Source organism: Triticum aestivum, chromosome 3D (assembly GCF_018294505.1).
Source record: "Triticum aestivum cultivar Chinese Spring chromosome 3D, IWGSC CS RefSeq v2.1, whole genome shotgun sequence".
Lineage (NCBI taxonomy): Eukaryota > Viridiplantae > Streptophyta > Magnoliopsida > Poales > Poaceae > Triticum > Triticum aestivum.
Window position 1 is genome coordinate 74,937,496 of NC_057802.1, and position 13,380 is coordinate 74,950,875.

Below are 13,380 nucleotides of genomic sequence, written 5' to 3' on the forward strand. Positions count from 1 at the left end.
ACTCCATCTCACGTGATGATCGGACATGGTTTAGTTGCTTTGGATCACGTAATCACTTAGATGATTAGAGGGATGTCTATCTAAGTGGGAGTTCTTAAGTAATATGATTAATTGAACTTAAATTTATCATGAACTTAGTCCTGATAGTATTTTGCAAATTATGTTGTAGATCAATAGCTCGCGTTGTTGCTTCCCTGTGTTTATTTTTGATATGTTCCTAGAGAAAAACTATGTTGAAAGATGTTAGTAGCAAAGATGCGGATTGGATCCGTGATCTGAGGATTATCCTCATTGCTCCGCAGAAAAATTATGTCCTTGATGCACCGCTAGGTGACAGACCTATTGCTGGAGCAGATGCAGACGTTATGAACGTTTGGCTAGCTCAATATGATGACTACTTGATAGTTTAGTGCACCATGCTTAACGGCTTAGAATCGGGACTTCAAAGACGTTTTGAACGTCATGGACCATATGAGATGTTCCAGGAGTTGAAGTTAATATTTCAAGCAAATACCCGAGTTGAGAGATATGAAATCTCCAACAAGTTCTATAGCTAAAAGATGGAGGAGAATCGCTCAACTAGTGAGCATGTGCTCAGATTGTCTGGGTACTACAATCGCTTGAATCAAGTGGGAGTTTATCTTCCAGATAAAATAGTGATTGACAGAATTCTCTAGTCACCATCACCAAGTTAGTAGAACTTCATGATGAACTACAGTATGCAAGGGATGACGAAAGTAATTCCCGAGCTCTTCGTGATGCTGAAATCGATGAAGGTAGAAATCAAGAAAAACATCAAGTGTTGATGGTTGACGAGACCACTAGTTTCAAGAAAAGGGCAAAGGGAAGAAGGGGAACTTCAAGAAGAACGGCAAGCAAGTTGCTGCTCAAGTGAAGAAGCCTAAGTCTGGTCCTAAGCCTGAGACTAAGTGCTTCTACTGCAAAGGAACTGGTCACTGGAGGCGGAACTGCCTCAAGTATTTGGTGGATAAGAAGGATGGCAAAGTGAACAAAGGTATATTGGATATACATGTTATTGATGTGTACTTACTAGTGTTTATAGCAACCCCTCAGTATTTGATACTGGTTCAGTTGCTAAAGAGTAGTAACTCGAAAACGGGAGTTGCAGAATAAACAGAGACTAGTAAAAGGCGAGGTGACGATGTGTGTTGGAAGTAGTTCCAAGATTGATATGATCATCATCGCACACTCCCTATACTTTCGGGATTAGTGTTGAAACTAAATAAGTGTTATTTGGTGTTTGCGTTGAGCATGAATATGATTTGATCATGTTTATTGCAATACGGTTATTCATTTAAGTTAGAGAACAATTGTTGTTCTGTTTACATGAATAAAAACCTTCTATGGTCATACACACCAACAAAAATGGTTTGTTGGATCTCGATCGTAGTGATACACATATTCATAATAATGAAGCCAAAAGATGCAAAGTTAATAATGATAGTGCAACTTATTTGTGGCACTGCCGTTTAGGTCATATTGGTGTAAAGCGCATGAAGAAACTCCATACTGATGGGATTTTGGAATCACTTGATTATGAATCACTTGATGCTTGCGAACCGTGCCTCATGGGCAAGATGACTAAAACGCCGTTCTCCGGAACTATGGAGAGAGCAACAGATTTGTTGGAAATCATACATACAGATGTATGTGGTCCGATGAATATTGAGGCTCGTAGCAGGTATCATTATTTTTTGACCTTCACATATGAGTTGAGCAGATATGGGTATATCTACTTAATGAAACAGAAGTCTGAAACATTTGAAAAGTTCATATAATTTCAGAGTGAAGCGAAAATCATCGTAACAAGAAAATAAAGTTTCTACATTTGATCATGGAGAAGAGTATTTTAGTTGCGAGTTTGGCCTTCAGTTAAAACAATTTGAAATAGTTTCACTACTCACGCCACCTAGAACACCACATCATAATGGTGTGTCCGAACGTCATAAACGTACTTTATTGGATATAGTGCAATCTATGATGTCTCTTACCAATTTACCACTATCGTTTTGGGGTTATGCATTAGAGACAGCTACATTCACGTTAAATAGGGCACCATCAAAATCCGATGAGACGACGCCTTATGAACTGTGGTTTGGCAAGAAACCAAAGTTGTCGTTTTTTAAAATTTGGGGTTGCGATGCTTATCTGAAAAAGTTTCATCCTGATAAGCTCAAACCTAAATCGGAGAAATGTGTCTTCATAGGATACCCAAAGGAGACAGTTGGGTACACCTTCTATCACAGATCCGAAGGCAAGACATTTGTTGCTAAAGATGGATCCTTTCTAGAGAAGGAGTTTCCCTCGAAAGAAGTGAGTGGGAGGAAAGTAGAACTTGATGAGGTAACTGTACCTGCTTCCTTATTGGAAAGTAGTTCATCACAGAAATCTGTTCCTGTGACTCCTACACCAATTAGTGAGGAAGTTAATGATGATGATCATGTAAACTTCAGATCAAGTTACTACCAAACCTCGTAGGTAAACCAGAGTAAGATCCAGACCAGAGTGGTACGGTAATCCTATTCTGGAGGTTATGTTACTAGACCATGACGAACCTAGGAACTATGAAGAAGCGATGGTGAACCCAGATTCCGCAAAATGTCTTGAGGCCATGAAATCTGAGATGAGATCCATGTATGAGAACAAAGTATGGACTTTGATTGACTTGCCTAATGATTGGCAAGCCATTGAGATTAAAATGGATCTTCAAGAGGAAGACGGACGCTGATAGTAGTGTTACTATCTACAAAGCTAGAATTGTCGCAAAAAGGTTTTCGACAAGTTCAAGGTGTTGACTACGATGAGAGTTTCTCACTCGTATCTATGCTTAAATCTGTCTGAATCATGTTAGCAATTGCCGCATTTTATGAAATATGGCAAATGGATAAACAAAACTGCATTCCTTAATGGATTTATTAAAGAAGAGTTGTATATGATGCAACCAGAAGGTTTTGTCGATCCTAAAGGTGCTAACAAAATATGCAAGCTCCAGCGATCCATCAATGGACTGGTGCAAGCATCTCGGAGTTGGAATATACACTTTGATAAGTTGATCAAAGCATATAGTTGTATACAGACTTGCAGTGAAGCCTGTATTTACAAGAAAGTGAGTGGGAGCACTACAGCATTTCTGATAAGTATATGTGAATGACATATTGTTAATCAGAAATAATGTAGAATTATTCTGCAAAGCATAAAAGAGTGTTTGAAAGGAGTTTTTCAAAGAAAGACCTCGGAGAAGCTGCTTACATATTGAGCATCAAGATCTATAGAAATAGATCAAGACGCTTGATAAGTTTTTTTTCAATGAGTACATACCTTAACAAGATTTTGAAGTAGTTCAAAATAGAACAGTCAAAGAAAGAGTTCTTGCCTGTGTTACAAGGTGTGAAATTGAGTAAGACTCAAAGCCCGACCACGGCAGAAGATAGAAAGAGAATGAAAGTCATTCCCTATGCCTTGGCCATAGGTTCTATAAAGTATGCCATGCTGTGTACCAGATCTATTGTATACCCTACACTGATTTTGGCAAGGGAGTACAATAGTGATCTAGGAGTAGATCACTGGACAGCGGTCAAAGTTATCCTTAGTGGAATAAGGATATGTTTCTCGATTATGGAAGTGACAAAAGGTTCGTCGTAAAGGGTTACGTCGATGCAAGTTTTGACACTAAATCTAGATGACTCTAAGTCTCGGTCTAGATACATATTGAAAGTGGGAGCAATTAGCTGGAGTAGCTCCGTGAAGAGCATTGTAGACATAGATATTTGCAAAATACTTATGGATCTGAATGTGACAGACCCGTTGACTAAAATTAGCTCACAATCAAAACATAATCACACATTAGTACTCTTTGGGTGTTAATCACATAGCGATGTGAACTAGATTATTGACTCTAGTAAACCCTTTGAGTGTTGGTCACATAGAGATGTGAACTATGGGTGTTAATCACATAGCGATGTGAACTAGATTATTGACTCTAGTAAACCCTTTGAGTGTTGGTCACATAGAGATGTGAACTATGGGTGTTAATCACATGGTGATGTGAATTATTGATGTTAAATCACATGGCGATGTGAACTAGATTATTGACTCTAGTGCAAGTGGGAGACTGAAGGAAATATGCCCAAGAGGCAATAATAAAGTATTATATATTTCCTTATATCATGATAAATATTTATTATTCATGCTAGAATTGTATTAACCGGAAACATAATACATGTGTGAATACATAGACAAACAGAGTGTCACTAGTATGCCTCTACTTGACTAGCTCGTTAATCAAAGATGGTTATGTTTCCTAGCCATAGACATGAGTTGTCATTTGATTAACGGGATCACCTCATTAGGAGAATGACGTGATTGACTTGACCCATTCCGTTAGCTTAGCACCCGATCGTTTAGTATGTTGCTATTGCTTTCTTCATGACTTATACATGTTCCTATGACCATGAGATTATGCAACTCCCATTTACCGGAGGAACACTTTGTGTGCTACCAAACGTCACAACGTAACTGGGTGATTATAAAGGTGCTCTATAGGTGTCTCCAAAGGTACTTGTTGGGTTGGCGTATTTCGAGATTAGGATTTGTCACTCCAATTGTCGGAGAGGTATCTCTGGGCCCACTCGGTAATGCACATCATTATAAGCCTTGCAAGCATTGTGACTAATGAGTTAGTTGCGGGATGATGTATTACGGAACGAGTAAAGAGACTTGCCGGTAACGAGATTGAACTAGGTATCGAGATACCGACGATCGAATCTCGGGCAAGTAACATACCGATGACAAAGGGAACAACGTATGTTGTTATGCGGTCTGAACGATAAAGATCTTCGTAGAATATGTGGGAGCCAATATGGGCATCCAGGTCCCGCTATTGGTTATTGACCGGAGAGGTGTCTCGGTCATGTCTACATAGTTCTCGAACCCAAAGGGTCCGCACGCTTAAAGTTACGATGACAGTTATATTATGAGTTTATGTGATTTGATGTACCGAAGGTTGTTCGGAGTCCCGGATGTGATCACGGACATGACGAGGAGTCTTGAAATGGTCGAGACGTAAAGATTGATATATTGGACGACTATATTCGGACATCGGAAGTGTTCCGGAGAAGTTTCGGATTAAACCGGAGTGCCGGAGGGTTACCGGAACGCCCCGGGGAAGTATTGGGCCTTGGTGGGCCTTGAGGGGAGAGAGAGGGCAGCAGCCAGGAGGTGGCGCGCCCCCTCCCAAGGGGAGTCCTAGTTGGACTAGGAGAGGGGGGCGCAACCCCCTTTCCATCTCCCTCTCCCTCTCCCTCTCTTTCCTTCCCCCCTTCTTTCCTAGTAGGACTAGGAAAGGGGAGTCCTACTCCTACTAGGAGGAGGACTCCCCCTCTCTCCTTGGCTCGCCTAGGGAAGCCGACCTCCCCCTTGCTCCTTTATATACGGGGGCAGGGGGCACCTCTATACACACTTGATATACGATATTTTAGCCGTGTGCGGTGCCCCCCTCCACCAGATTACACCTCGATAATACCGTCGCGGAGCTTAGGCGAAGCCCTGCGTCGGTGGAACATCATCATCGTCACCACGCCGTCGTGCTGACGAAACTCTCCCTCAACACTCAGCAAGATCGGAGTTCGAGGGACGTCAACGAGCTGAACGTGTGTAGAACTTGGAGGTGCCGTACGTTCGGTACTTGATCGGTCGGATCGTGAAGACGTACGACTCCATCAACCGCGTTGTGATAACGCTTCCGCTGTCGGTCTACGAGGGTACATGGACAACTCTCTCCCCTCTCGTTGCTATGCATCACCATGATCTTGCGTGTGCGTAGGAATTTTTTTGAAATTACTACGTTCCCCAACAGTACACGCCCCGGAGTCTCAGGAGCGTCGGCCTCAGGCCCTGGGGCTCCCTCCCACGCCTAGTGGCAGCACTTAGCTCCGCAGTGCTGAGAAGACTTGAAGACCGGAAGACTAGACTCGGTGCCGGACGCGACCTTTTGCTTTGGATCTCTCTTTCTGTGGCTTTGCTTTCTGGATCTAGATTTAAGTTGAAGCCGAATTTTTATCGATGCGCGCGGGGGGTGCCTTTTCTCGTTCGAGCAATTTCTTGCCTTCTGGATCTCGTTTTGTCTGGGGTTCACGTCCATCGCCTTTCCCTCACAAGCTCCTCGCGAGCTGGACCGCACGAAGCGCACGCTTGTCAAGCGCGCGCCAGCGCTGTGGCTGGTGCTCACCCCTTGCGGGGCCCCCTCAGACGGGGCGATAAGCTCCGCAGGATTCTCAGAAACTCGTCGCTTCACGACCCTGCTCGAAGCTGGTGCTGGCTAAGGTAAACCACGACGGAAAACTCGCCCCCGGATTCGCGGGTTCACAAGGACACATACTCACATCGCATGAGAAAGTAAAAACTGCAATCTGCTTACATGAGGGGCTCCCCCTCTCAAAATGCTCTTACAAGTCTTCCATGGGCCACGCCCGAGTTTTGTGTACAGGGTGAAACAACAGGAGGACATGGGATCAGCCAGAAATGTCACTCGCTACATCACCCGCGGACGCGTCACTCGCGTCGTCATCGTCTTCGTCGACGCCGTCGGCGACGCCCCCGGCGCCGTCGTCAACCACGTCACCTTCGTCTGCGACGACCACCACCGCGTCATCCTCTGAAGTGAAGGCCCTGACAAGCGCCTCCACATTTTCCTCAACCCAAAGCGCCAGGTCACCCCGGACGGCTGTGGGTACGGGGGCGATGGCGGCGTCTAAATCGAAGTTGGGGTCGGCATTCAGAAGGTGGCTGAAGACACGGGAGAAAGCGCGCTCGAGCAGGCCACGCCCCCTTTCCTCCACAAGCTGGCGAGCTCTAGCAGATCGTGCCTCCAGGCGCGTCACCACCTCGGTGAAGAAGGTCAGGTGGCTGGCATAGTCATTCGAGTGAGGGGCCGGCACATCCACGTCGCAAATATGGCCTAGGGCGATATTGGCCCTGTTCCGGAGATCCTGAAGCATAGGGGCATGCTCGCGCTCCAGCGTTCGTCGTTGGAGCACTTCCTCCATGTTTTGCCGTGCGACGGCCTCAACGTCATCAACCCGCCTCCGAAGGGAACGCAGCTCGGCGCAGGCGGAGGCCAAGTCCGCCTGCGCCGTAACCAGGGCGGCGGCGGTGGTTTCCGTGCGCCTCTCAGCCTCATCCAACCTGGGCCTGAGGGCAGCGGCCCTGCCCGCATCCTCCGTACCCGCGAGCTTCAGCTTCAGGTCGTATCTACCCTCCAGGTCTGCATGAACTTCGGCCACCCGGCGACTGACCTCCTCCTTGACTCTGGCCTCGCGAGCCCTCACGGCATCTTTTGCTTGAGCAACTTGACGCTCCCTCGTCTCCAGTTGCTCGAGCTCAAGGCTGTGCTCCACGGCTTCCAGGGCCAGCGCCTCATCGCGCTTTCGGACCTCCTCTTCCTCCGCGGGCGTCCCCCTCAGCGATGCAAGAGCGGCCCTGCGCGCCTCCACCTACTGCTCAAGGGATGCGCTCCAGGCCTGGAGCTCCCACGCACGCTCCTCCGCAGCCTCGCAACGGCGGTCAGCCTCGCGAGCCTCTTCCAAGGCTCGCGAGCGAGCTTCATGGGCGATCTTGAGGAACGCCTGGGCCTTCGCATTCTCAAGGTCGCGCTGATAGCGACCGACGTTGATAGCCACCCTCAGCTTGCGCCGCTCCTCCACCAGCCGAAGACCTTCAGCCTCAAGGCGCGAGTCGACACCCGCGAGCTCTTCACCAAGTCGACTCATCGCACCCATCGCCTCCTGGAAGAGCTCGTGACAAACTACGCTCCGCCTGCGCTCGAGCTCGAACGCTCGGCCCACCTCGTCCGCCACCTCCGAGGCAGCGGGCGGGGCACCAAGTGGCACGCTACCCCCCGACAGGGGGATGGGGGCTGACGCCGCACCAGACATCAGCCAGTCCTCGCGAGGAGCCCGAGCCGATCGAGGCTCGCTGCTTGAAGAGGAGCCAAAGATCGAAGCCAACCAGCTGTTGTCCATGAGCAAAGGAGGAGTTTTGGGCACACCCGCCAAGCTCCATGCCAAACCGTTGGGGAGGGGTGGCCAAGCCGCGGGCTCAGCGCGCCATGAAGGCGGCGCCATGGCGATGAAGCAGGCGGAGTGCAAGTCAGATTGGAAGGGCAAAGTAGGGCCTCGAGGAAGCAGGGAGATTGGAGGAGCCGGGCGTGGGCGAAGGAAGAATAACTATGTAAGAGGCGGGGCCGCATAGCCAGGCAGATTCAAGGGCAGCGTGGGGAAGCGAAGACGCCCACGTCCAATCAACTGCCACGCGTCAACCGAGGCCGCATGGTTTTGGGGCCCGCGGTGCTCCGTACTTGACCCTTGGCTTCGCCGCGAAGCCAAGCCCGAGCGCACCTTGGGCCCGGGGGCTACTGTCGGCGTTCTGGGAACGGGGGTCCCCAGACTTGCCTGCCTGTGGCCCACAGCATGGCTAAGCCAGCAGGCCGTACGGCCCATCTTCATCAACAAGGCATCCAAGACCCAAGTGAGGGGCCTAGCCTCGCGAGGCGGACGATGCAAGACCTCCTCAGGAGTGGCCTAGTCAGGCTGGCTCACGAGGAGCGGAGATATCAAGGCGGGGCAAACCTCACGAGGCTCTCATGACGTGAGCCGTGACGATCGACACCAGGCGAGCGCCAGGCGGGCGCCAGCGCGCACAGCGTCCTTGTTTCCTCTTTGGTGCTAAGGAAGCAGGCGCAGGCGAGGAGTACCGAGGCGTCAGGCAAAGGTTGCTATATCGTTGCAACGAGACCAAGACCAGGAGGACGGCAAGACGGAGGTCATCGTGGAGCCCAAGACGGCGTCACCACCAGAGCCTTTTGCAGGCGAAGACCGCTTTTGTCAGGATAGCTTGTACTAGCTGCCCCCCTTCAAATTTGCCCGTCATTGTTGGCTCCCTTCCCGCTCAATATTTGGGAAGAGGACCAGGGCCTATATAAGTAGAGCTAGCCACCACCGTAGGGGCAGAGGGCAGTTCACCCAGCTCTCACCCGCTAAATCACCAAGCACAAGAACACCTCAACCTCAGGAGGCTGTTCTTCCCTCTGTACTGTTCATCATCAGCCCAAGAGGCAATCCACCACCACAGTGGAGTAGGGTATTACACCACAACGGTGGCCCGAACCAGTATAAACCCTGTGTCTCTTTGTGTTGTGAGTTCGTCGAGTTCCTCCGCGAGATCTTAGCGAGCTAGGGCGTGGATCGGTAGGAGGGAAAGACTTCGCGTGCACCCCAGTGTTCAAACCTTAAGGGTTTGCCGAAACTCAACATCCGACAGAAGGAATCACTTGGGTTTAGTTAACAGCAAGGGATCGATCTATCGCTCAGGTTCAGTAACGCGTAGCCTGCAGTGCAATCGCTCGGGTTCAGTTAGAGCCCAACGCCTCGCTCGGGTTCAGTTAGAGCGCAACGCCTCGCACACACACGCGTACGTACGAGAGAAATGCTCATCGCACGGCCATCAACCACCCACCGTAACCGGGAACTCCCCGATATTTTCCTCGCCCTCGCTTTTACCACGGTTTTTTCCGTCATGGACGGCCCAAAGAATGTCATGCAGCTGCGTCTCCGGCCCGCCCAGGATGAAAAGCCCATTTTCTGTCATAGAAGTATGACCCCACCACATCTATGATGATACCGTGTTTTGTTACAATTATTGTCAAAGAAGTGTCATAAGTATGACAGAAAAAAATTTTGTTCGGCCCAAAATGTCATGGATGTGTCTTTTTTTGTAGTGAAGCATCGCGAAGAGCTCGGGAATTGTCTTTTCCATCCCTTGCATGTTATAGTTCATCACGAATCCTTTATAGTTTGGTGGCAGTGATTGAGAACTCTGTCAATGACACTATCATCAGGAAGATTAACTCCTAGCCGAGTCAAGTGGTTATGGTACTGAAAGTGCTAGTTATCCACTAGAGGGGGGGTGAATAGGCGATTTTTATGAATGTCTTAAAAACATGGGAGTTTCGAAGACAAACGATAGAAATGAACCTATTAACATGCAGCGGAAGGTAGACTACACTATGCAAGCCATAGTCAAGTATTGAATGAAGTGAAAGCATGAAGACTAATAGCAGCTAGGTAGTAATCATCAGGATGGAAGATAGTATGAAGCCAAACAACAATAGAAGTCACACAGTGAAGTCAAACAGGTAACACAGGCAGGCAATGACTTCACGAAGACTAACTATAATTAAAGAGAGGGAGAAGATAGAACCAGTCGCTTGGTGAGGACAAGGATTTGTTGGACCAGTTCCAGTTGCTGTGACAACTGTACGTCTGGTTAGGGAGGCTGAGATTTAACTCAGAAGACCGTGTCTTCACCTTATTCCCCTTGAGCTAAGGACACCCAGTCCTCGCCCAATCACTCTGGTAAGTCTTCAAGGTATACTTCCAAACCTTCACAGACTTCGTTCACCGGCGATCCACAATGACTCTTGGATGCTCAGAACGCGACCTAACCGGCTGGAGGATTCACAGTCCTCAAGTGTAACTAGTCTTCAGGTCACGCGGACAGAAAGACTTCAGTGATGCCCAACACTCTTTGGCTCTGGGTGGTTGGGCTTTGTCCTCGCAAGGATTTCTCTCTCTCAAAAGCTTCGGAGGTGGGTTGCTCTCAAACGACAAAATCCGTGCACTAACTCTGAGCAGCCACCAATTTATGGTGTAGGGGTGGGCTATTTATAGCCACTAGGCAACCCGACCTGATTTGTCCAAAATGACCCTGGGTCACTAAGGAACTGACACGTGTTCCAACGGTCAGATTTCAAACACACGCGGCAGCTTGACTTGGGCTGCAAGTAAAGCTGACTCATCCAGCTCTAGATAAGATTTGCTCTCATTGTCTTCGCTCGAAGACATAGGATTTGGTTGAGCATCACTTCAGTCACTCTGACTTTGTTCACTGGGACCCCACTTAACAGTACGGTGGTTCCTATGACTCAACAAAGAAGAAAAGGAAACGACAAAATAAACTAAGTCTTCGCGCTCCATAGTGTGCATGCGATATCTTCTCTTGTCATAGTCTTCAGTGTGAATCTCTTCACAAACCACCATTGTCTTCAATGCCTTCATAGATTTTTAGGGGTCATCTCCGGTAGGTAAACCGAATCAATCAGGGACTACTACCTGTGTTATCCCGCAATTCTCACAAACACATTAGTCCCTCAACTAGGTTTGTCGTTAATACTCCAAAACCAACTAGGGGTGGCACTAGATGCACTTACAATCTCCCCCCTTTTTGCTGATTGATGACAACCTGATTGAAGTTTTCAACGGGGATAAAAGTATGTGAAATTGTAAAGGTTTAAGGTATTGTCTTCATAAGTAGCAAAAGGCTCCCCCTATAGATGTGCATATAAGTAATTTGCTTTTGGAATGCAAATGCACATGGCAGGTTGTACTTGTGGAGATCCTCTTCAACTTATGAAGACAATTCATCATGCATGATTTGATATAACGAAGATAATGACATGCATAATGAAAAATGGACGTCTGCAATATGACTTCGTGCTGGATTTATCATCGCACATGCGGAATTTATCATCGCATCATAGAATAGCAAACAAGTAGCAGACGACCATCAAGTTTAAGTGTTACAACTCAAAGAACCAAATGTATCAAAAGTGAGAGTTGTAAACACTTGGCAAAATATATTAACCAACCACCCATATGGACCCGCTTGAAGACTATCAACTCATATGCTTCTCCCCCTTTTGTCAGTAAGGACCAAAAAGGTTTGAAGACATAGAGTCTCTACTCATTCCCATGAGGAGTAGGTGAAGCAGTAGGGTCGTCGTTGAGGTTTGGTGGTGCAGAAGAACTTGGTGCAGTGTCGATACGCGCCGATGTTGGAGGTGGTGAAGTAGCATCATCTTGGTCATCAATGACTCGGGCATTCACCGTTGCAGCTGAGGAGGAATAGTCAGAGTCTTCAGGAGAGGGAGTCCGATGCAAGATGACATTCCTCGGAGGAGTTGAATCAAACTTAAATCTTTCGGTGAAGCCATCGTCTTGAAGATCAGCTTCAGCACTGAGCAATGTCAAACTCTTCCATGACCTCCGAAAGGTTTCATGAGTGACAAAGGCATTCTTGGTAGCAAGATTGCGAATGCGATTGACATCCACCAAGAGGCTTTGCATCTGACGCTTGAACCAGTAGTGATGCTTATCCTGTTTCTGATGTAGGGCGATGAGAAGCTCTCGGTCATTGAGAACACGAGATCGCTTCCGAGGCCGTTGAGCAATAGTGCTTTCAGTGGCTTCAGTATGGGCACGATGAGGGAAGCGAGTATTGCCAGCTAAAGGATAAACACGAGTGACGGCCTGGACTCCTTCAACGGGCTTTGTGAAGCTTTGATGATCAGCATTGTGAAGACAAACAGGCTCCTTGGCAGGCTCTGGGTATATGGCTTCAACTGACATATCAACCTCTGGCAAAAATATCAGATGGTTGCGAGCAGAAGGCTGATAGTTGACAGCTGAATGAAGCTTGATGAGTCGCATAACCCATGGAGCGTAGAATTTCAGTCCAAAGAGGTCATAGCCTGATGCAGCCAATTGCCTGATAAAGAAGTCTTGAGCATTGAAGCTGATGCCATTGTAGATATAAAAGACCAATGTCTTCATTGCCCGTTCAAGCTTCGCTGCAGAAGAATGTCCTTTGACAGGCCATATTGTTCGCCTGATGATATGATAAATAGTGCGGGGAAGATACTCCAGGTCTTCAACAAAGAATTCTCTTGGGTATTCAGCGTCGCGTGGCAGAGGCTTAATCATGCTGAGCATTTGGCTCATGTTGGGCTCTGGCTTCTGAAAGATGTTCTCCAATGCATTGCGGTGAAGTTGACAACCAGGCTCAAAGAGTTCACCTGGAGTGGGCAGGCCAGTTAGCTCAATGATATCAAGAGCTTTGGCTTCGTGATGGACATTGCCTGTCATCCACTCAAGGATCCATGTCTTCGGATCCCTGTTGTAGCCGCGAATGTGGAGGGTTGCATAGAATTGTAGCACAAGCTCTTCATTCCAATGCTCTTTATCAGTCACAAAGTTCAGAAGACCAGCATGACGGAAGCAGTCAAGGGCTTCTTCTAAGCACGGCAATCCAGCAATGGCTTCACAGTCTAGACGCATATGTGGAAAAATGCGCCATTGATCATATAGAACACAGGAATAGTAACTGCGCTGCTGATAGCTCCAGAACCGATCAGATGAAATTCTTGGCTTGGAGTAGGGGTTCTTGGCACTATCAAAGAAAGTGTTGTGCGCAATGAAGCCATTTGCGTTGAAGGACCCTGGTGAAGTTGCAGTACCTGGAAACCTT